Source organism: Lissotriton vulgaris, chromosome 7 (assembly GCF_964263255.1).
Source record: "Lissotriton vulgaris chromosome 7, aLisVul1.2, whole genome shotgun sequence".
Classification (NCBI taxonomy): domain Eukaryota; kingdom Metazoa; phylum Chordata; class Amphibia; order Caudata; family Salamandridae; genus Lissotriton; species Lissotriton vulgaris.
The window spans coordinates 1,776,085,916-1,776,109,403 of record NC_141695.1 but is presented as its reverse complement, the minus strand read 5'-3'; the positions used below and the strand labels follow the sequence as shown (position 1 = coordinate 1,776,109,403).

At 53.7% G+C, this 23,488-nt stretch overlaps 1 protein-coding gene across 1 annotated transcript in view; it reads right to left on the bottom strand.

The window, feature by feature from the left end:
• The window catches only part of LOC147706657 (von Willebrand factor A domain-containing protein 7-like), a 239,692-nt gene extending 218,442 nt beyond the window's left edge, over positions 1 to 21,250 (bottom strand). Inside the window, exon 1 of the mRNA XM_086933162.1 lies at positions 21,119 to 21,250. The gene's annotated coding sequence lies outside the window, so the exon portion shown is untranslated. The remainder of the gene's footprint in view (positions 1 to 21,118) is intronic.
• Between the last annotated feature and the right edge of the window lie 2,238 nt (positions 21,251 to 23,488).

Genomic DNA, 23,488 nt, shown 5'->3' with positions numbered 1-23,488 from the left:
CCTGCGCCCCGCCCTTTACACCCCACAAGCCCTGCACACCCGATGGCAGGCCGGCACACGGATGTGCACATGCGGGGAAGACATGCGTTAGGGAGTCATGTTCATTCATTGCATGGCCTCTGTGCTGGACATACGGTAGGGGCAGTCATGTTCATTCGTTTCATGGCCTCTGTGCTGGACATACGGTAGGGGCAGTCATGTTCATTCGTTTCATGGCCTCTGCGCTGGACATACGTTAGGGCAGTCATGTTCATTCATTGCATGGCCTCTGTGCTGGACATACGTTAGGGCGTCATGTTCATTCATTGCATGGCCTCTGTGCTCGACATACGTTAGGGCAGTCATGTTCATTCATTGCATGGCCTCTGTGCTGGACATACGTTAGGGCGTCATGTTCATTCATTGCATGGCCTCTGTGCTGGACATACGTTAGGGCAGTCATGTTCATTCATTGCATGGCCTCTGTGCTGGACATACGGTAGAGCGTCATGTTCATTCATTGCATGGCCTCTGTGCTGGACATACGTTAGAGCAGTCATGTTCATTCATTGCATGGCCTCTGTGCTGGACATACGTTAGGCCGGTCATGTTCATTCATTGCATGGCCTCTGTACTGGACATACGTTAGGGCAGTCATGTTCATTCATTGCATGGCCTCTGCGCTGCACATACGTTAGGCCGGTCATGTTCATTCATTGCATGGCCCCTGTGCTGGACATACGTTAGGGCAGTGATGTTCATTCATTGCATGGCCTCTGCGCTGCACATACGTTAGGCCGGTCATGTTCATTCATTGCATGGCCTCTGTGCTGGACATACGTTAGGGCAGTCATCTGCGCTGGACGTACGTTAGGCCGGTCATGTTCATTCATTGCATGGCCTCTGTGCTGGACGTACGGTAGGCCGGTCATGTTCATTCATTGCATGGCCTCTGTGCTGGACGTACGGTAGGCCGGTCATGTTAATTTATTGCATGGCCTCTGTGCTGGACATACGTTAGGCCGGTCATGTTCATTCATTGCATGGCCTCTGTGCTGGACATACGTTAGGGCAGTCATGTTCATTCATTGCATGGCCTCTGTGCTGGACATACGTTAGGCCGGTCATGTTCATTCATTGCATGGCCTCTGTGCTGGACATACGTTAGGGCAATCCTGTTCATTCATTGCATGGCCTCTGTGCTGGACATACGTTAGGCCGGTCATGTTCATTCATTGCATGGCCTCTGTGCTGGACATACGTTAGGGCAGTCATGTTCATTCATTGCATGGCCTCTGTGCTGGACATACGTTAGGCCGGTCATGTTCATTCATTGCATGGCCTCTGTGCTGGACATACGTTAGGGCAGTCATGTTCATTCATTTCATGGCCTCTGTGCTGGACATACGTTAGGGCAGTCATGTTCATTCATTGCATGGCCTCTGTGCTGGACATACGTTAGGCCGGTCATGTTCATTCATTTCATGGCCTCTGTGCTGGACATACGTTAGGGCAGTCATGTTCATTCATTGCATGGCCTCTGTGCTGGACATACGTTAGGCCGGTCATGTTCATTCATTGCATGGCCTCTGTACTGGACATACGTTAGGGCAGTCATGTTCATTCATTTCATGGCCTCTGTGCTGGACATACGTTAGGGCAGTCATGTTCATTCATTTCATGGCCTCTGTGCTGGACATACGTTAGGGCGGTCATGTTCATTCATTGCATGGCCTCTGTGCTGGACATACGTTAGGCCGGTCATGTTCATTCATTGCATGGCCTCTGTGCTGGACATACGTTAGGGCGGTCATGTTCATTCATTGCATGGCCTCTGTGCTGGACGTAAGTTATGGTAGTCATGTTCATTCATTGCATGGCCTCTGTGCTGGACGTAAGTTATGGCAGTCATGTTCATTCATTGCATGGCCTCTGTGCTGGACGTACGTTATGGCAGTCATGTTCATTCGTTGCATGGCCTCTGTGCTGGACGTACGCTAGGGCAGTCATGTTCATTCATTGCATGGCCTCTGTGCTGGACATACGTTAGGGCAGTCATGCTCATTCATTGCATGGCCTCTGTGCTGCACATACGTTAGGCCGGTCATGTTCATTCATTGCATGGCCTCTGTGCTGGACGTACGGTAGGCCGGTCATGTTCATTCATTGCACGGCCTCTGTGCTGGACATACGTTAAGCCGGTCATGTTCATTCATTGCAAGGCCTCTGTGCTGGACATACGTTAGGGCGGTCATGTTCATTCATTGCAAGGCCTCTGTGCTGGACATACGTTAGGGGAGTCATGTTCATTCATTGCATGGCCTCTGTGCTGGACATACGTTAGGGCAATCCTGTTCATTCATTGCATGGCCTCTGTGCTGGACATACGTTAGGGGAGTCAAGTTCATTCATTGCATGGCCTCTGTGCTGGACATACGTTAGGCCGGTCATGTTCATTCATTGCATGGCCTCTGTGCTGGACGTAAGTTATGGCAGTCATGTTCATTCATTGCATGGCCTCTGTGCTGGACGTAAGTTATGGCAGTCATGTTCATTCATTGCATGGCCTCTGTGCTGGACGTACGTTATGGCAGTCATGTTCATTCGTTGCATGGCCTCTGTGCTGGACGTACGCTAGGGCAGTCATGTTCATTCATTGCATGGCCTCTGTGCTGGACATACGTTAGGGCAGTCATGCTCATTCATTGCATGGCCTCTGTGCTGCACATACGTTAGGCCGGTCATGTTCATTCATTGCATGGCCTCTGTGCTGGACATACGTTAGGCCGGTCATGTTCATTCATTGCATGGCCTCTGTGCTGGACATACGTTAGGGCGGTCATGTTCATTCATTGCATGGACTCTGTGCTGGACATACGTTAGGGGAGTCATGTTCATTCATTGCATGGCCTCTGTGCTGGACATACTTTAGGCCGGTCATGTTCATTCATTGCATGGCCTCTGTGCTGGACATACGTTAGGGCGGTCATGTTCATTCATTGCAAGGCCTCTGTGCTGGACATACGTTAGAGCAGTCATGTTCATTCATTGCATGGCCTCTGAGCTGGACATAAGTTAAGCCGGTCATGTTCATTCATTGCATGGCCTCTGTGCTGGACGTACGTTAGGGCAGACATGTTCATTCGTTGCATGGCTAATCACATTTACTGCTATATTCAATGTTTCAAGTTTGGAGGTGATTTTACTAATGTTTTTTACCAAGAATAATGAAGGTGGAACCGGGTGGCGGCTGGATGAGGCGGGGACCAAGGTTGGCTGTGAGATGAGGTGAGAGGGGTGGGTGGTATGGGGCTGGGGGTGGTGGGTGGTGACCGGGTGGCTGCTGGTATGGGGCTGGGGGGTGGTGGCTGGTGGCCAGGTGGCGGCTGGCATGGGGCTGGGCGGTGGTGGGTGGTGGCCGGGTGGCGGCCGGGTGGCGGCTGGTGCGGGGCTGGGCCCATGCTCGGCTGTGAGATGAGGTGCCCTGGAGAGGGGTGGGTGGTATGGGGCTGGGGGTGGTGGGTGGTGGCCGGGTGGCTGCTGGTATGGGACTGGGGGGTGGTGGCGGCTGGCATGGGGCTGGGGGGTGGTGACCAGGTGGCGGCTGGTGCGGGGCTGGGCCCATGCTCGGCTGTGAGATGAGGTGCACGGGAGAGTAGTTTGTGGTAGAAAGGTGGATAATCGGGCCTGTAAGGGAGGGTGCTGCAGGGTCAGGGGTCAGGTGGAGGGAGTATGAAGAGGGATTCTCCCTGAGGCTGCCCAGAGTGAGCCCAGAAGTGTCACTTACCTGATACTTTCACCTCAGACCCCTCCTCTTCCCATCAAAGGGACATTACATGGAAAACAAGCATTTGCAATGCAGTAGGTCTCGCATTATTAAAGTTTGAGCTATTGCCATTGCTAAATAATGTCAAGTCAAGTCAAGTCAGATAATTTATATAGCGCGCTACATACCCAGTGGGTCTCAAGGCGCTTGAAGAAGGGTGGGGAATTACTTGTCGAATATCCACGTTTTAAGTTGTTTTCTGAATGCTAGGTGGTTCTGAGTGAGGCGAAGGTGAATGGGAAGTGAGTTCCAGGTTTTAGCTGCCAGGTAGGAGAAGGATCTTCCTCCCATGGTGGTTTTGTTGATGCGAGGGACAGTAGCAAGGGCTTGGTTGGAGGAGCGTAGCTGGCGGGAGGGGGTTTAGAAGGAAAGTCGTGTGTTGAGGCATTCGGGTCCAAGTTCGTAAAGTGCTTTGTGAGCGTGGGTTAGGAGGTGGAATGTTATCCTCTTATTGACGGGGAGCCAGTGGAGGTTTTTCAGGTGACTAGAAATGTGGTCTTTACGTGGGATGTCTAGTATGAGTCTGGCTGATGCGTTCTGGATGCGTTGGAGTTTTTTCTGAAGTTTTGCGGTGGTACCGGCGTATAGGGTGTTTCCGTAGTCCAGGCGGCTCGTGACCAGTGCGTGGGTGACCTTTTTTCTAGTTTCGGTGGGGATCCAGCGAAATGTTTTTTTGAGCATGCGAAGAATGTTGAAGCAAGATGATGAAACGGCGTTGATTTGTCTGTTCGTCGAGAGTGAGGAGTCCAGAATGACGCCCAGGTTCCGTGCGTGGTCCGTCGGGATGGGTGCTTTTCCAAGGGCCTCTGGCCACCAAGAGTCATCCCAGGCGGAGGGGGAGGTACCTAAGATAAGGACTTCTGTTTTGTCTGAGTTCAGTTTCAGACGGCTGTGCTTCATCCACTCGGCTACTTCTTTCATTCCTTCATGTAGGTTGGTTTTGGCGGTGTTCGGGTCTTTGGTGAGTGAGAGGATCAGTTGAGTGTCATCAGCGTAGGAGATGATGTTGAGGTTGTGTTGGCGTGCGATGGTCGCGAGGGGGCTCATGTATACGTTGAAGAGGGTGGGGCTGAGTGAAGATCCTTGTGGCACGCCGCAAATGACTTCAGTGGCCTCTGACTTGAATGGTGGAAGGCGGACTCTCTGAGTTCTTCCGGCAAGGAACGAGGTGATCCATTCCAGTGCTTTTCCTTGGATTCCGATGTTTCTGAGGCGCTGTAGCAGGGTGCTATGACAGACTGTGTCGAAGGCTGCGGAGAGGTCAAGGAGGATGAGGGCGACTGTGTCTCCATTGTCCAGTAGAGTTCGAATGTCGTCTGTTGCTGCGATGAGGGCGGTCTCAATGCTGTGTTTTGCTCGGAAGCCGGACTGTGAGGAGTCGAGGGATTTGTTGGTTTTGAGGAAGGCGGCGAGCTGGTTGTTGACAGCTTTCTCGATGACTTTGGCCGGGAATGGAAGGAGCGAGATGGGGCGGTAGTTTTTGAGTTCGGTGGGGTCAGCTGTGGGTTTTTTCAGAAGGGCGCTGTGTTCGGCGTGTTTCCAGCTTTCCGGGAAGGTGGCGGAGTTGAGGGAGCAGTTGATGACGTCTCGGAGGTGTGGTGCTATGATGGAGTCTGCTTTGTTGAAGATGTGGTGAGGGCATGGGTCTGTGGGGGATCCTGAGTGGATGGAGTTCATCAGGCGGATGGTGTCCTCCGTGGAGATTGGGTTCCAGTCATTAAGGATGTTCAAGGGGGGTGAAGGTACGGCAGAAGGTTGGGTGGGTTGGTCTCCGGGTTGGTTGTTGAAGCTGTTGTGGATGTCTGCGATTTTGTTGTGGAAGAACGAAGCTAGGGAGTCGCAAAGGGTTTGAGAGGGAGTGATGTCGTTGGAGTTGGCTGAGGGGTTGGTAAATTCTTTGACGATGTTGAATAATTCCTTGCTGTTGTGGGTGTTGTTGTCTAGTCGGTCTTTAAGTGCGGCTTTCTTGGCAGTCCGGATCAGTTGGTGGTGTGTGCGGGTGGCGTTTTTGAAGGCGTCCCTGGTGCTGGTGTTTGGGTCTTTTTTCCAGGCCTTCTCCAGGGAGCGACAGAGTTTCTTGGATTTTTTAAGATCATCGTTGAACCAGGGAGCGTTTTTGTTGCCAAGTTTGATTTGACGTTTTTTCAGAGGTGCTAGGTTGTCGGCGCTTTTGGTTAGCCATTGAGTGAGGTTAATGGCTGCTTGGTTGGGGTTCGAAGAGTGGGCAGGGGGTTTTTGAAGAAGCGATGAGGAGATCTGGTCAATGGTGATTTTGTTTTAGTTTCTTCGCAGAGTAGGTTGAGGAAGGTTGTGGGTTGTGGTCTTTTTGTAGACAAAGTGAGCACAGCTGTGGTCCGTCCAATGGAGAACTGTGGTGTGACTGAAGGAGATATGTTTGCTGGAGGTGAAGATGGGGTCGAGTGTGTGACCTGCGTAGTGAGTGGGGGTATTAACAAGTTGTTTGAGTCCGAGGTTGGCGAGATTGTCCAGAAGGGTGGTGGCGTTGCTGTCGTTGCTCTTTTCCAGGTGAAAATTGAGGTCTCCCAATAGAATGTAGTCCTCGGAGGGGAGGGCGTGTGGGGTGATAAAGTCAGTGATGTCTTCACTGAATTGTGCACGGGGTCCTGGTGGCCTGTAGAGGAGGGTGCCTCTGAGTGTGGTCTTGGGGTTGGTGTGGATCTGGAAGTGAAGGTGTTCGGCGCTAGCGAGGTTGGCGATCTTGTAGCCGTCCGGGATGGCAATGGTGATGTTTGGGGCTGAGGAGGCGTTCATCCATGTTTCTGTTAGGAAGGCGACGTCCAGAGAGATGGTGTCTAGTAGATTCCAAAGGTCGATGGCGTGTCTGTGGACCGAGCGGGTGTTGAGCAGGATGCATTTTAGGTGGTTGGTGTCAGATCTCTGTTTGGTGTTCGTGGATGCGGAGTTGGTCTTGGTGCTGTCATACTTGCAGGAGTTGCATGTGAAGGGTCCATGGGTGTGTCCAGGAGCGGCTTGGGCGCAGTTGGGGAGTCGGCCGGGGTTTAGGGCTAAGAGGGTGGAGGCGTCGTATGTAATGCGGGTGGGGTGGGTGGTACGGGGGCCAGGGGGTCTGGCGCTGGGCGTGGGCTTGGCACGGACGGGCGTGGACGGGCTTACCTTTGGCGCACCTTCGGTGCGACCGCTGCGCGTGGACGCTGCGCATTGATTCATCTGTCCTAAATGGTGAGTGGAGGGGGGCGGAGCGTGGGAGGGGCAGCTGGGAGGCGGGGAGGAGACACGGGCCACAAGCACAACAAATGGAGGTAGGGAGAGTGAAACTGGGGCATGAACACACTCAAGGGGACAAATAAAGTTCAATAAATGCAGCGCAAATAACATAAAATATTAATTTCTATGCAGCGCAATTAACATAAAATATTAATTTCGATTAAACGATACCAGGCGCTCTCAAAGGACAGGCAATGGGCGCTAAGACAGCGTCGAGGCGCTGGAACTGCAGGCGACACCAATAGCTCAAACTTTATTAATGCGAGACCTATTGCATTGCAAATGCTTGTTTATATAGCATGAACTCGACCCGAAGGTATTGGAGCGAGTTAAATTACACAACGACAGGGGGCATTCATTTGTGGTAGGCACGGGGCGATTAAGTGTTGTGCCCAGAATCACAGGACGTTGAGACAACGCCGGGACTCGAACCTGGTTCCCCAGCTCCAAAGTCGGCAGCCCTAGCCGTTATGCCACAAGTAAGCCGCTAACAGAAAGATCTCAGTGGTGTCTTGGGTAGAGGCCTTCCATGCAACAGGGTGGTCTCTCGGAACCGTCCACACCTTTGTGGCGGAGCAAGTCCGTGCCAACAGTCCATATAACACTATCCTGGGGTGGGGTAGGGTGGAAGGCACAAGGGTGCCAGGGGGCACCGAGCAATCGTAATTGGTATTACGAATCAGTGTTGCCCGAAAGGCGCTGGTGGGAGCGAGGGAGGGTGAGAGTCACTGCAGGAAGAGCTAACCTGGTTATCAGGGACCAATCCCCTCCTCAATGCCTCAAACTAACCTCTTGCGCCTCACCCAGACGGGAGGCAGGTGCGATGGTTCGCCTACTCTGTTTCAACCTACCCCTGCCCTCTTTCATCCAAGTACAGAACGACTGGGGTTGCAGTGTGACATCACAGAGTTGATGGGCCCGATTCACAGAACTATCTTAAGACAAAATCCTAAACTAACTGCTTTTGCTATTCACAGAAAGCATTTAGTAGGAGTAAAGTAAGGATTTTGTCTTAAGTTTGACTTACGTTTGTCTTAAGTCAAACTTAAGACAACATCCTAACTTTACTACTATTACTAAATGCCTTCTGTGAATAGCAAAAGTAGTAAGTTTAGTAGTTTGTCTTAAGTTACTTCTGTGAATCGACCCCAATACATTTTACATCTTTAGTTCCTTAATCGGAAGTGGCTACGGGAGAGAGAGGCAGGAGTATAGACTACCAGGAGTGGGAACTACCAGAAGTAAACTGGCAAAATAGATCTTCCCTTCTGTTGCTGTCGTCATAGCCCCAGAGACAGAGCGGCAAGAGCGGTGTCAGGGGAGCCGGGTATTGGAGCTGCTGCACCGTGCTGACTGCTGACCCTAACCGCTGACAGGTTCCCCTTTTTTATCTTTTTATTTTAATATCGGGCCGCTGTAACTTTAAAAAAAAGTCAAATCAGAGCCCTGCACTCATCGGGCCCGAGTCACAGAACTAATTTAAGTCAAAGTCCTAAACTTACTACCATTTCGGTTTTCACAGAAGGCACTCACTCATTTCGGTCTTCACAGAAGGCACTCACTCATTTCAGTCTTCAGAGAAGGCACTCACTCATTTCGGTCTTCAGAGAAGGCACTCACTCATTTCGGTCTTCTCAGAAGGCACTCACTCATTTTGGTCTTCAGAGAAGGCACTCACTCATTTCGGTCTTCACAGAAGGCACTCACTCATTTCGGTCTTCACAGAAGGCACTCACTCATTTCGGTCTTCACAGAAGGCACTCACTCATTTCGGTCTTCACAGAAGGCACTCATTCATTTCGGTCTTCATAGAAGGCACTCACTCATTTCGGTCTTCACAGAAGGCACTCACTCATTTCGGTCTTCACAGAAGGCACTCATTCATTTCGGTCTTCATAGAAGGCACTCACTCATTTCGGTCTTCACAGAAGGCACTCACTCATTTCGGTATCCACAGAAGGCACTCACTCATTTCGGTCTTCATAGAAGGCACTCACTCATTTCGGTCTTCACAGAAGTTAGGACTCTTAACTTTAGGACTCCTAAATGCCTTCTATAAATGCCAAAATGGCAGTAAGTTTAGGATTTTGTCTCAAGTTAGTTCTGTGAATCGGGCCCATCGTCTGTATTCGATGGTTCTGTCTCCAATGCATGGTGTGTGTACCCTGTGAGCTGTGGTAGAAGCATTATTACACAAGGGGTAAGGCAGCTGGGCAGTTTATCCACCTCCTGCCAACACACTGGACTCCTGCTCCGACACCACTGGCTCAATACGCGGACATTGAAACGGGGGACCCGCGTCACGAGCAGTCACGGTCAATGCTGTTAAGGGCTTCGCAAGGCTAATATGTTCGGAGTGCAGATTAGGCTTAGAAATGAGGAAAATATATTTAAAATGGTAATATCTACATTTCTCCCTGTATACGGGGCGGGAGGGAGGGCTTCATTTAATCTTAATCCCTTTGAACTAAAGTGGTGAATTTAGCAACATGCCCGCAAATACGAGCATGTTCGAAGAGGTGGTTAAAGATACATTTATGAGAAAATTGCTTTAGACAAAGGCAGCACAGTACAGACCCGACATAACAACATATACTATCCACGTAAAAGTCACGCCCAGGTCAGGGATGCTTTATTTTTTATTTGGAGGGGGAAGCCAGGCAGGAGCAGGGGCGCACCATCCATATGGGAGAGCAAGGCGGTCGCCTAGGGAGCAAAGCGGGGTGGCTACCTCTGGTACAAGACAAGAGAAAGAAAGAGAATGCAATGTTGACAACCTCGCTGCATGGCCTTGCGCTCACTGGGAGCAGCCGCAGTACATACCACCGGACGGGGTCTTTGGGCTTGATTGGGTAAAAAGGCGGAGAGGGGGTGATGGCTTCTTCAGGTGACCCTATGACCCCTGTACCCGAGTACCAGGGAAGCAACCCACAGAACATGGTTAGGGGATCATCCTCGGCGCCACTGCCGATAATCTCAATTCCAGGTAATCTCAGCGTTGTACTTACGAAAAAGAAAAAACACAAAGGACCCGATTCACAGAACTAACTGAAGACAAAATCCTAAACTTACTACCATTTTGGTATTCGCAGAAGGCACTTACTCATTTCGCACTTACTCATGTCGGTATTCACAGAAGTTAGGACTCCTAAATGCCTTCTGTGAATACGGAAAATCTTAAAAATGGGATTTTTCTCAGTTTAGGAGTAGTAAAGTTAGGAGTGCTAACTTCTTTGAATACTAAAATGAGTAAGTGCCTTCTGTGAAGACCGAAATGGTAGTAAGTTTAGGATTTTGTCCCAAGTTAGTTCTGTGAATCGGGCCCAAAGTGAATTTTGACCGGTAAATGGCAACAGTCTTTGATGAAACTCACGATGAACCCTGGCACAGATCTGGATCTCGACTGCGGACACAGCATTGTGTCAAGAAGGGAAGAGGTTCAGGAAACAGATATAGGAAAGCAGAGCATAAGGAAGTTCAGGACAGACTGGAAAATAGGAAAACTGAAAGTCCAGTGTCAGAGCTGGCCCCTGGGATCAACCAGGTGGAGAGCGTAACTCCGCCGCTGCCCAGTCGCACAGCCTTCAAATCAACAGATTCAATGACAGCGTAACGCACTCAGGGGCAGATTTACAAGCCCCTTGAGCCTCTTTTGTGCCACAGTTGCATCACTTTTGTGATGCAGCGGCGGTGCAAAGCCGGAGCCATGCTGCAGGGTATTTACAACATGGCGAATCTAGGGAGATGCGTCACATTGTAAAGCCCTGCTCCACATGTGGGCGTTCCGGCGCAGGGGTGGGGGGGGGGGGGGGCGTTCTGGCGCAGGAACGCCTCCTAATAGTGCCTGAGTGAAATCTACAAGATTTCACTCAGTCACTTTTACGACCCCGCTGTGTCAAAGCCCTGCGCCTGTTTGAAGCAGGCGTAAGGATTGACGCAGCATGATAGGCATAGGGCACCCCGGAGCATTGCTGGAGCTGCGTCACCCTTACGCCGACAGAAGCGTCACGCATCTGTCCATTTTTGCCCCATGGTGCGTCACATTGTAAATGCGGTGCATCCATGGTGGCGCAGCCGTGACGCACAAGAACTGGCGCATCCCTGCTGATATGCAGGGATGCGCCACTTATTGTAAATCTGCCCCTCAGTCTTTAAAATGCACTGAATACACTGCTTTGACTAATAATGAAGTTGGTTATTTACAGGACTAAACAATTACAGAAATCAGCAGAGCAGTAGTTTAAAAAATAAACAAAAACATAAGATATCTGACATAAAAAGGCCCAACTTGCTGCCTCAATTCAATGAGCTGCTTTTAACCTCAGACCTTCACAACAATTCCTGTCATACATTTCTGTTCAAAACACATCGCCAGTGGAGATGCTGCGATCAATTCTCAACTTAATGTCAGTCTTCAAGAAAGTTTCATATAGTACCAGTCTGGGATGCCAAAGTACATCATTCTCCTGCTTGCAGGCAAGTCTGCCACGCCTGGCCTGCCCTTGGCCGGCACACGTCCACGATAAACTCAACCATCAAACCCTGGGATCTTAAAAAAACTCTGTTTCTCCTCCAGCTCGGGCGAGGAAAGAGGGTCTTCTGAGAAGTCCTCGACCCCTAGAATAATTCTAATGGACCTTAGGAAAGAAGACAGTATACTCCCTTCCCTGAAAGTTATTTTTTGAACTGACAATTCAGATTCATAAGTGCTGTCTCCGAAAACCTAGGTGGCGGGTGGCTGATGGAGTCGAAACACAGTCCATCCTTTATAAAACACCACAGGCACACTCGTCTGATAGTGGGGCCCCTGCTTCCGAAGAGCAACCTCCGGCGGCAGATCGTTCTCCCACCTCACCGCCAAGACCTGGAACACCCTCCCCACCCACCTACGGCAGACCCAAGACCTGCTGACCTTCAGAAGACTCCTCAAGCCCTGGATCTTCGAGCAGTAGCAGCACCCCAGCGCCTTGAGACCCTCACGGGTGAGTAGTGCGCTTTACAAATGATATGATTGATTGATTGATTGAACCAAAGCCTGGCATTAGCCTGAACTTCCAGTGCTGGCACTCTGCCCGCGTACCCACTTCTTACATGCAACACTTTGCGGAGTTCTTTGTGCTGGACACAGCTCTCTCTGCTGCGCACCGCCACACCGAGCCACCGAGCAGCCGGGCACTCTGGTGGGAAGCCAGCACATCAATCCTGACCGGCACAAGAACCTGCTGCAGCGGTCGTGAGACAGACATTCCCAAGGTGTGTAATCTTGGCCTGCAATGAGTGCTTCAGGCTGCGCCAATCCTATTTCCAACATAAAACAACATCCTTCAACATTCCATGTCATGCCAGCACTTACATTAATACAGCACCATACATACATCTTAAAACGACACAATCCGTAGTGTGTTGGGGTCAGATGCCCCGCACACAGCCTCGCTCTACAAACGCTAACATGTGCTGCATCAATACCCACAGAAGATTGCCACAGCCCAGCCACAGCCACAGCCCAGCCACCACCCAGCCACAGCTCAGCCACAGCCCAGCCACAGCCCAGCCACCGCCTAGCCACCACCACAGCCACAGCCCAGCCACTGCCCAGCCACTGCCACAGCTCAGCCACAGCCCAGCCACAGCCCAGCCACCGCCTAGCCACCACCACAGCCACAGCCCAGCCACTGCCCAGCCACTGCCCAGCCACAACCCAGCCTCCACCCAGCCACAGCCCAGCCACCAACCGGCAACAGCCTAGCCACAGCCCAGCCACTGCCCAGCCACAGCCACAGCCCAGCCACTGCCCAGCCACAGCCCAGTCACAGCCTAGCCACCGCCCGGCCAAAGCCCAGCCACCGCCCAGCCACAACCCAGCCACAGCCCAGCCACCGCCCGACCACAGCCCAGCCACCGCCCAGCCCCAGACCAGCCACAGCCCAGCCACAGCCCAGTCACCACCCAGACACAGTCCCAGCCCAGCCACAGCCCAGCCACTGCCCAGCCACAGCCCAGCACCCACCCAGCCACCGCCCAGCCACTGCCCAGCCACAGCCCAGCCACTGCCCAGCCACCTCCCAGCTACAGCCCAGCCACAGCCCAGCCACTGCCCAGCCACCGCCCGGCCACCGCCCAGGCACAGTCCCAGCCCAGCCACCGCCCAGCCATCGCCTAGCCAAAGCCCAGCCCCCGCCCAGCCACCGTCCAGCCACCGCCCAGCCATAGCCCAGCCACAGCCTAGCCACTGCCCAGCCACCGCCCAGACACAGTCCAAGCCCAGACACAGCCCAGCCACTGCCCAGCCACAGCCCAGCCACCGCCCAGCCACAGACCAGCCACAGCCCAGCCACTTCCCAACCACAGCCCAGCCACAGTCCAGCCCAGCCACCGCCCAGCCACAACCAGCCACTGCCCAGCCACAGCCCAGCCACTGCCCAGCCGCAGTCCAGCCACTGCCCAGCCACCGCCCAGCCACCGCCCAGACACAGTCCCAGCCCAGCCAAAGCCCAGCCACCGCCCAGCCATAGCCCAGCCCCCGCCCAGCCACCGCCCAGCCACCACCCATTCACAGCCCATCCACTGCCCCGCCACAGCCCAGCCACAGTCCAGCCACTGACCAGCCACCACCCAGCCATAGCCCAGCCCCCGCCCAGCCACCACCCAGCCCCCGCCCAGCCACTGCCCAGCCACAGCCAAGCCACAGTTCAGCCCAGCTACAGCCCAGCCAGAACCCAGCCACCACCCTGCATCTCTGGCACTGCACCATCCACTGCCCAGCCACAGCCCAGCCACAGTCCAGCCCAACCTCAGCCCAGCCACTGCCCAGCCACCACCCAGCCATAGCCCAGCCCCGCCCAGCCACCACCCAGCCACAACCCAGCCACTGCCCAGCCACAGTCCAGCCACAGTCCAGCCCAGCCCCCGCCCAGCGACCGCCCAGCCACCGCCCAGCCACAGCCCAGCCACTGCCCAGCCACAGCCCAGCCCAGCCACTGCCCAGCCCCTGCCCAGCCACAGTCCAGCCACTGCCCAGCCACTGCCCAGCCACAGTCCAGCCACTGCCCAGCCACTGCCCAGCCAACGCTAACAGGCCCAGCCCAGCCACAGCCAAACCCCCGCCCAGCCATAGCCCAGCCCCCGCCCAGCCATAGCCCAGCCCCCACCCAGCCACAGCCCAGCCACTGCCCAGCCACAGCCCAGCCACAGTCCAGCCCAGCCACAGCCCAGCCACTGCCCAGCCACAGTCCAGCTACTGCCCAGCCACCGCCCAGACACAGTCCCAGCCCAGCCACAGCCCAGCCACTGCCCAGCCATAGCCCAGCCCCTGCCCAGCCACCACCCAGCCACAGCCCAGCCACTGCCCAGCCACAGTCCAACCACAGTCCAGCCCAGCCCCTGCCCAGCGACCGCCCAGCCACCGCCCAGCCACAGCCCAGCCACTGCCCAGCCACAGCCAATCCACAGTCCAGCCCAGCCACCGCCCAGCCACCACCCAGCCACCGCCCAGCCACTGCCCAGCCACAGACAAGCCACAGTCCAGCCCAGCCACCGCCCAGGGACCGCCCAGCCAGAACCCAGCCACTACCCTGCATCTCTGGCACTGCACCATCCACTGCCCAGCCACAGTCCAGCCCAGCCACAGCCCAGCCACTGCCCAGCCACAGCCCAGCCATAGCCCAGCCCCTGGCCAGCCACCACCCAGCCACAGCCCAGCCACTGCCCAGCCACAGTCCAACCACAGTCCAGCCCAGCCCCTGCCCAGCGACCGCCAAGCCACCGCCCAGCCACTGCCCAGCCAAAGCCAAGCCACAGTCCAGCCCAGCCTCTGCTCAGCGACCGCCCAGCCACCGCCCAGCCACTGCCCATCCACAGCCAAACCACAGTCCAGCCCAGCCACCACCCAGCCAAGCCACAGTCCATCCCAGCCACCGCCCAGCCAGAGCCAAACCACAGTCCAGCCCAGCCACCGCCCAGCCACAACCCAGCCACCGCCCTTCATCTCTGGCACTGCACAGATAAAAAACTGTTGATAAAGGTGATACCAATTCAGCACGCCTGGCTGCCGTATCATTAAAGACAGGCCTGCATCCTTCAATCGTCATGCTGCTACTATAATGCTTCCTGTAATTGGCTGATGTGCCAATGCCCTTCCCATGTTTCACGTCTCTAGCAGGACGGGTCCCACCAACAGGGTCTGGACCCCAAAAGCTTTACTGTCATCTTTCTGATGTCGGCAAAATGGGTACCAAAGAGAAGGTGGGTGGCATTAATCGAGGTAAGCATTTGGAGACAATGGACCCGGCACTATGAGTCATTGTGCGCTCGTAGCTCGCTGCACGCTTCACACCGGCGCCCAGCACTGCCAGTGCCTCCCGGGCTTCGATTATAGCAGAGGGCCAGACAGTGCTACAGACTCCGGTCTGTAAAGCAGCCCCGGACAACACAAACATGTGCAGACGCACCCGACGTACCTGCCGCAAGGCGATGCTGAATACAGCGCGCCTTGTCCTGCGTTGAGGCCCAGGGGCAAGCCAAGGGCTGAGCCCTGCTGAGAGCCGTCCTCCAGGCGACTGGCGGGAAGGGGTCCCCTTCAAAGCCACAAACACCGGCACTGGAGTGTGAAAGCAGTACGGAAGGCCACCCCATCCACAGAGGGCCGGGCCGCCACTGGAAGCGGGGCTGAGGCTGCACACGACGACAGCCGAGCTGCGCCAGCCTGCAACCATTTATTTATTAATTTATTTATTTGTGCATTTTTATAAAGCACGGACATTACCCGAAAGTGTCAGAGCACTGTACAATAGAGCCAGTGACATTACAAAAGAACTGTGGAACACAGGAAAACATTACAAAGAAAAACAGGAGACTAAAAATTAAGGTTAAGTAGACACAAATTCCGATAAAGCACGCAGGAGAGAGGAATATACAGGAAAAAATACAACATTTTACAATGAGGAGCAAACTTCCAAGAGGGGCCTGAGAATGAAAGTATTAGTTCTCAAAGTGTCTGTGGATGAGAAGAGATTTGAGGTCGGATTTGAAGGTCCGGGTAGAGGTGGTGGCACGGAGCGATGCGGGAAGTGAGTTCCAGATTCTCACCGCATAGCCTGAGAAGGATTGCACCATCGATCATTCCCTTTTCAAAAGGGGGGGCTCAAGCAGAAGTTTCTCTGCATTGCGAATGGGTCGAGATCCTCCAGACAATTTCAATTTGTTTGCCAGGTAACGAGGGGAGGACGTGTGCAGGGCTTTATGCGCGATGCAGGAAGTTTTGTAAATGGATCTTGCCTGAATCGGAAGCCATCGACGAGAAGACAGGATAGGAGTGACGTGGTCGCTTCGTTTAGACCCTGAAATGAAGCGAGCTGCTGTATTGAGGATGGATTTGAGAGGGGAGAGGTGGGATTAGGGTAGGCCCGTCAGGAGAAAATTGCAATAATCCAGTCTTGAGAAAACCAGCGATTGCACCAGGGTTTTTAAGTCTTTCTCCTGGAGAAACTGACGGATCCCCCACAGAAGGCGCAACTGGTATTGTGCATTCTTGGCAAAAGAGTTGATGTGGGAGATTAGACTTTTGTCAAGAATGACACCTAGGGATTTAGCGCTGTCGACAATGATGAGTTTGCTGTTTAGTAAGTTCAGCTGATCCATCCAAGATTGAACAGGAGGAGGTGAGCGAGAGGTAGAAAGGAGGAGGAAATCAGTTTGGTGGGATTGAGAATGAGTTGGTGAACTAACATCTAGTTGTAAATGGAGTAGAGTTGAGTAGTGAAAGATCATGTGCGGAAGACACCTTGAGGTAGATTTGGGTGTCATCCGCATAAAGATGGTAATGGATCCCAGATTTACTTAGTAGGTTCCCCAATGGTTCCAGGTAGAGATTAAACAACGTGAGTGCGACGATAGAACCTTGAGGGATGCCTTGACCAACCACCAATGGAGACGAAAGACTGCTCGCTATCTTGATCATTTGGGATCTGTCAGAGAGGAATGAGGCAAACCATTTAAGCAATGTGCCTTCCACGCCCATTCTCGGTTGAAGAGTGTTAAGGAGAGTGTTGTGATTAACAGTGTCATAGGCTGCAGAGAGGTCAAGAAGAATCAGAGACACTATTCCCCAGAGTCGAGTATATGTAGCGCATCATCAATCACTTGCAGCAGGGCTGTTTCAGTGCTGCAATTTTGGATGAAGCCAGATTGGAAAACGTTGAGGAGATTATTGTCCATAATATGTAGTGCCAGTTGTTTCGCAACACACTTTTCCGTGATTTTCAAAAGAAAAGGGAGGTTGGTGATAGGGCGGAAGTTGTTGAGGTCGTTCGCATCAGCGGAGGTTTTATTTATAAGAGGGGTATCCTGACCTGATTTAAGGGCGACTGGCAGGGAGGCTTGACTGAGGAAGAGATTAAATAGCCTAGTCCAGTAAGAGAGAGTATGGGTGTAGAAATCGAAGGCGAAGACGCTAGGGATGGGGTCAGAAGAATGGTTGGATGGTTTGGTTTCCAGGATGCATTTGAGGAGTTCATCTTCCGAGATGACGTCAAAGTGTTGCCAAGTGGCTAAGGATATCCGCTCCTCAAAGGGGGTGGGGTGGGCGACCTGGTTCACCAGTGCTTTGACCTTTTCATCAAATAAAAAAGCAAAATCGTCTGCTTAATTTGTGGAGTCCTCGGGCTTAGTAATTGGGGAGAACAGTTTGGGTTTTTGATGAGGTCAAAACGTTTTTTGGGTCTGTTTTTGGCTGAGTCGAGGAGGCATCTGAAATGTGATGCTTTTTCATGGAAGATGTGGTTGTGGTATTTGGATCTTGCTGAACGTAAATGAGAGAGATTGGAGGTGGAAGGATATTTTCTCCAATGTTTCTCCAGGGTTCTAAGGTTTTTCCTTTCATCATAGAGGCGATATTGAACCACAGTGCTGAGGAAGTGGGTCTTTTCCTTTTGCTTTGGAGTGGAGCGACATTGTCAATTTCGACTTCTAGGACTGAGAGGTGAGAACGTTGACATCCATGTTGGGGTCAAGTCTAGAAAGTGACCGCATAGCAGAGTCACAAAAAGTAACAAGATCAATGTTTTTAGTGTTGCGGAACCAGATAGTAGATATTTTAGGGTGACAGAGCGTTATAACGTGCGAAATGTGAAAACGGAAGGGAACAAGGAAGTGGTCAGACCAGTCTACATGGATAGGAGGAGCAGTAGTCAGCAGGTCTGCTTTGAATATGACAAGATCCAGAATTGAGCCCTTGGAATGAGTAATTTCTGAGCAATGTTGGAATAGATCATTGGCTGAGAGAAAAGTGGCAAGCTTGTTGGCAGCCGAGTCTTCCAGAGAGCCTCAATGGAGATTAAAATCACCCAGGAAGATCTGTCTGTCATTTTGGGAAAATTGGTCACTGCTGAAGTCAGTGAGTTCCTCCACAAAGGCAGAGCAGTTATCGGGAGGGTGGCAGATGGCATGGAATCTAAAGGGTGAGCCATGGTGTATTTGAAGTTCTAGAGGTAGGCATTCGAATGTACGGAAAGGGATGGTAGGGAAGGCTTTCATTTGAAGGGAATTCCTGAAGAGGATGAACAATGAGGCGTGGGCACGGAGGGCTGCGGTGGGAGCCAGAAAGAAGGCACAACAGGTGCACTAGAGAGTGTGAGAAAGCAGACCTGAGCGAGGGACAGGCAGCGGAGCAGCGAGTGCGCCGACAGGTTAGAGAACACGCAGGGTGACCAGGGCAATGCTTCTGTGTGTAACAGGCCGGACCTATAGGGTGGAGGCGGGTGGGGGACAGTTGCTGCTGCTCGGAAAAGCAGCGCCGCATGAGGGGGAAGAATAACATACAATACAGACAAAGGAGTACTCCTTATTAGACATACAGGACATGGGGGTGAGAGGACACGCGCACTTCGTGGAACTTGAACCTCCCTCTGCTCTCTGTGATGCTTGCGCACCACAGAGGAGTGGGGGAAAAGGCACGCACATTCCCGCCAGCACGCCACCGGTATGAATGGGCGGAGCAAAGTTAGGACATGCGCCCGCCTTTGCCCAATCGCGTGCCGTTTAAAAAAAAAATGCGAAAGCCAATTACAGATGGGGAAAGCAAACCCACACACACGAGCGTATGAGTAGCTTTCTGAAGCCCTTTCAAGAGATCTCGTGCTGCACGAATAGTGTTGCGCACTGCCACGCTAGGCGCGAGACCTAAAAACTCTTTCTGGGCGATCACATGGGAAGAGTGGGCCTTGTAAGACTGAGGAGAGATACAGGAGGGCCCCGAAGCAGGCCCTCAGGGGCCCACCCGAATAAAAACTCCTGGAGCCCGGCCTGCTCGATCCCTCCATAGCACTTACCCCCTCACACACCTCCCCCGCCCCACGGTACTGCCCCACCCCTTGGCACAGGCTTTCTCTCTGCACAGACCCTCCCTGCACAGACCCCCTGCACAGACACTCCCTGCACAGACCCCCTGCACAGACCCCCCTGCACAGACCCCCTGCACAGACCCTCCCTGCACAGACACTCCCTGCAAAGACCCCCTGCACAGTCCCCCCTGCACAGACCCCCTGCACAGACCCTCCCTGCACAGACACTCCCTGCACAGACCCCCCCTGCACAGACCTCCCTGCACAGACACTCCCTGCACAGACCCCCTGCACAGACCCTACCTGCACAGACCCCCCTGCACAGACCCACCCTGCACACCCTGCACAGACCCCCTGCACAGGCGCTCCCTGCACAGACCCTCCCTGCACAGACACTACCTGCACAGACCCCCCCTGTGCAGACCCCATGCACAGACCCCCCTGCACAGACCCTCCCTGCACAGACACTCCCTGCAAAGACCCCCTGCTCAGACCCCGTGCACAAACCCCCCACACAGACCCTCCCTGCACAGACCCCCCTGCACAGACCCTCCCTGCACAGACCCTCCCTGCACAGACCCCCCTGCACAGACACTCCCTGCACAGACACTCCCTGCACAGACCCTCCCTGCACAGACACTCCCTGCACAGACATTCCCTGCACAGACTCCCCTGCACAGACCACCTGTACAGACCCTCCGTGCACAGACACTCCCTGCGCAGATCCTCCCTGCGCAGATCCTCCCTGCACAGACACTCCCTGCACAGACCCTACTGCACAGACCCTCCCTGCACAGACACTCCCTGCACAGACCCCCTGCACAGACCTCCTGCACAGACCCTCCCTGCACAGACCCTCCCTGCACAGACCCCCTGCACAGACCCCCCTGCACAGACACTCCCTGCACAGACCCCCTGCACAGGCCCTACCTGCACAGACACTCCCTGCACAGACCCCTGCACAGACCCTCCCTGCACAGACGCTCCCTGCACAGACACTCCCTGAACAGACCCCCCCACAGACCCCCTGCACAGACCCTCCCTGCACAGACCCCCTGCACAGACCCTCCCTGCACAAACCCTCCTGCACAGACCCCCCTGCACAGACCCCCTACACAGACCCCCGTGCACAGACCCTCCCTGCACAGACCCTCCCAGCACAGACCCTCCCTGCACAGACCCCCTGCACATACCCTCCCTGCACAAACCCCCCTGCACAGACCCTCCCTGCACAGACCCTTCTGCACAGACCCTCCCTGCACAGACCCTCCCTGCACAGACCCTCCTGCACAGACCCCCTGCAGAGACCCTCCTGCACCAGACCTCCCTGCACAGACCCCCCACAGACCTCCCTGCACAGACCCTCCATGCACAGACCCCCTGCACAGACCCCCCTGTACTGACCTCCCTGCACAGACCCCCCTGCACAGACCTCACTGCACAGACCCTCCCTGCACAGACCCTCCCTGCACAGAAACCCTACACAGACCCGCTGCACAGACCCCCCTGCACAGACCCCCCTGCACAGACCCTCCCTGCACAGACCCCTCTGCACAGACCCCTCTGCACAGGCCCTCCCTGCACAGACCCCCCACACACACCCTCCATGCACAGACCCCCCTGCACAGGCCCTCCCTGCACAGACCTCCTGCACAGACCCTCCCTGCACAGACCCCCCACACAGACCCCTTGCACAGACCCCCGCCCTAAGAGCGCCTTGAAGCGCACTCACTTAGCTCCTGCGGGCGATGCTCCAGTCCAGAGTGTGGCGAAGGCTCCTCTCGGCTGCTCCGTCCCGGTGTGAGGCGGGACCGTCCCGGGTTTTTAAAGCCGTCGCTTGTGCGGGCCTGAGGGAGCCACTTGGAGGGGAGGGGGGGGGGGGGGCTGGGCGGGGGGAGGGGCCGGGGCTGAGTAAACATGCCCGGATTTACGAGGCCTTTGATGTGATCCCCTCGGCTCATGTCCGGATGAAGCGCCTCAGCCTCCAGGGTGTCAGCGCCTCGAGCCGGCTTCTGGGCGCTGCGTTATGTCTGTCATAGCATGACGTACTTGTTGTCTGCCTGTGATCTGTGATTTGTCTTACATGTTAACTCATGTGTGGCCTCCTCTCGGCGCTGAGACCCTCTTGGTATTTGTGCCTTTAGAAGTTATTTTATCTTAACTGGAACTTTGCAGTTTTGCTGCTGAAGAATTTTCCACATCATTTTTGATTTTCTGTATTTGCCACATAAAGATCCCCCCCCCCCCCCCGCTGCTCGTGCTACAGATTTTAATAAAAGAAACGTGTTTCTAGCTCAAAGGGGTCAAAAGTCACAAACAATGCAAGAAGACGTCTCTGCCCCTGGGGCCCCTCCAAGGCTCACAGATGCTCATTGCTGAAGATGGAGAAGTGTGGCTCAATGGTTAGAGCGGCTGACCCTGATGCAGAGGTCTGGCCTGGACCAGGGTTCAATTCCCCGCCTCGGCGGGTCTTGGGCTCCATTTCCCCGGACCTGATCATTCTCGCCTCGGGATGCGCTGGGATGTCTGGCTTCACCTTGGGGGTGCCCAGGAATGGACACTTCACAGGGAAAAGCCAGGAACGGTTCCTCAGCGCCGAGATGCCTCCGGGTAGTCGTGCGCTATATAAGTACCTCTTACATTTACATTTACAATGTGGGTCTCACATTGGCACTGATGAGGGGAAACCGTGGCCCACACACTGCGCATGTGCAAAGCTGATCAAAGAATGAGGTGACACCATCACAAGAAGCGCTACACGACACGACACCCCTCGCAGGCGGCCTCAAGCCTGAAGGGAGCCCACAACGCTAAACATTCCATACCCACCCAACCCCGGCCTCACCAAATCGCCCAAAAAAGGGGTTACACTGCACAGATGTGTCGGTTCCTTGTAAATCTGTCCCCTATGTACAGATGTGTCAGTTCCTTGTAAATCTGTCCCCCATGTACAGATGTGTCAGTTCCTTGTAAATCTGCCCTGTGTGTACAGATGTGTCGGTTCCTTGTAAATCTGCCCCCCTGTGTACAGATGTGTCAGTTCCTTGTAAATCTGCACCTTTTGTACAGATGCGTCAGTTCCTTGTAAATCTACCCCCCTGTGTACAGATGTGTCAGTTCCTTGTAAATCTGTCCCCTATGTACAGATATCTCAGTTCCTTGTAAATCTGTCCACCATGTACAGATGTGTCAGTTCCTTGTAAATCTGCCCCTTGTGTACAGATGTGTCAGTTCCTTGTAAATCTGCCCCCTGTGTACATATGTGTCGGTTCCTTGTAAATCTGCCCCCCCTGTGTACAGATGTGTCAGTTCCTTGTAAATCTGACCCTTTTGTACAGATGCGTCAGTTCCTTGTAAATCTGCCCCTTGTGTACAGATGTGTCGGTTCCTCATAAATCTGCCCCCTGTGTACAGATGTGTCAGTTCCTTGTAAATCTGCCCCCCCTGTGTACAGATATCTCAGTTCCTTGTAAATCTGTCCCCCATGTACAGATGTGTCAGTTCCTTGTAAATCTGCCCCTTGTGTACAGATGTGTCAGTTCCTTGTAAATCTGCCCCCTGTGTACATATGTGTCGGTTCCTTGTAAATCTGCCCCCCCCTGTGTACAGATGTGTCAGTTCCTTGTAAATCTGCCCCTTTTGTACAGATGCGTCAGTTCCTTGTAAATCTGCCCCTTGTGTACAGATGTGTTGGTTCCTCATAAATCTGCCCCCTGTGTACAGATGTGTCAGTTCCTTGTAAATCTGCCCCCCCTGTGTACAGATATCTCAGTTCCTTGTAAATCTGTCCCCCATGTACAGATGTGTCAGTTCCTTGTAAATCTGCCCCTTGTGTACAGATGTGTCAGTTCCTTGTAAATCTGCCCCCTGTGTACAAATGTGTGGGTTCCTTGTAAATCTGCCCCTTGTACAGATGTTTCCAGGGTGTAGCTTCAGTCTCCTAGAGTCAGCCCCAGGGCTTTACACATTCCACAAAGGTTGTTTTGCAATAAGTGACTGAAAGTTTCTCATCAACAAACTCTGCTTCATGCCTCTGACATTCTCAGATTCCAAGCATGTCCCAGCAGAAGGGACCCCGGGGCCTCTGATGAGGTGATAAGAT